At 41.5% G+C, this 1,307-nt stretch overlaps 1 non-coding gene across 1 annotated transcript; it reads left to right on the forward strand.

Annotated features, from left to right (window-relative positions):
- Positions 1–758: 758 nt before the first annotated feature.
- On the forward strand, positions 759–830 carry trnaq-uug. Its single transcript has one exon. It is a non-coding gene; the product is annotated as a tRNA-Gln (tRNA).
- Positions 831–1,307: the final 477 nt, after the last annotated feature.

Below are 1,307 nucleotides of genomic sequence, written 5' to 3' on the forward strand. Positions count from 1 at the left end.
GCTCAGTTTGCACATCACTTTAAATCTATGCCTTTTTAAAAAAAAATTAACGAGCATAATCAGCTTCTCCTTATCTATACCTGTAAGGTGAAGCCTGCTCACAATTTTGCAAGTCTTTGTCAAGTCTCTTGTCAACCTTCTTTTATCCAAGGCAAACAGTCCCAGTTTCTTCAAACTGCCCTTTTACTGAAACTTCTCCTTCCTGGAACCATTCTTAAAAATTATTTTAATACCACATCTTTACTATAAACATGGCACCCATTATAATACAGAAAATGCTATCGGAGGTCTAACAATTATAAACCTCTTTGCTCTTGTACTATTTGCCCCCATGAATAAAGATTTATGCTTTAATCAAGATTTGGAGATGCCAGTGTTGGACTGGGGTGTACAAAGTTAAAAATCAAACAACACCAGGTTATAGTCCAACAGGTTTAATTGGATGAAGGAGCGTCACTCCGAAAGCTAGTGCTTCCAATTAAACCTGTTGAACTACAACCTGGTGTTGCGTGATTTTTAACTTTGCTTTAATCAACGACTTCCTCCAACAGTGCTGCCAACTTCAATGAGCCGAAGGAGTTTGTGCACCTCATTGCTATAATGCTGGCAGATGACAACTGGTTGCTTCCTGACTGAACTTTGTAAATCAATCCCGAATATCTCAGCAGACAATTAAGATCATCCTAAACATAATACTGAAGTTTGGATTTTCAACTGAGTAACTTCTCAACTTCTGAGAAGTTTGCGCTCTTTCATGTGGTCCCATGGTGTAATGGTTAGCACTCTGGACTTTGAATCCAGCGATCCGAGTTCAAATCTCGGTGGGACCTCGACAACGTTTTAATAACACCGATTCCTGGAGTCAGAAATCGCATTAATTCCGGCGGAAATCGCTGGGGAACAATAAGTGCACTTTACTGTTTGCGGCATCAAGCTCCCACCATCAATCGGTGCTCACGTAGGAGTATATGCACTGGCATTGAGACAATTCTCTGCTAATCCTGTAAGAGGGCGGTTAGTGAAGCTAGTGTACTTCCAATTAAACCTGTTGGGCTATAACCCGGTGTTGTGTGATTTTTAATTCTGTAAGAGTTTGATTTCGAGCTCCAGTCAGTTTAATTGATCACGTTTTTGATGAAGTGTGTTGCTGGTGTTCATTTCCCAACACCGACACAGAGCCGCCTCAGTGCTTGCCTGCTGACTGCATTTAAAATGTGCATCTTTCACAGAGCAGGGGCACAGACAAGTCCAGTAGACAGGGTCTAGATTAGAGTGGTGCTGGAAAAACACAGCAGGTCAGGCAGCAT

This window comes from Chiloscyllium plagiosum, unplaced genomic scaffold (assembly GCF_004010195.1).
Source record: "Chiloscyllium plagiosum isolate BGI_BamShark_2017 unplaced genomic scaffold, ASM401019v2 scaf_4983, whole genome shotgun sequence".
NCBI lineage: Eukaryota > Metazoa > Chordata > Chondrichthyes > Orectolobiformes > Hemiscylliidae > Chiloscyllium > Chiloscyllium plagiosum.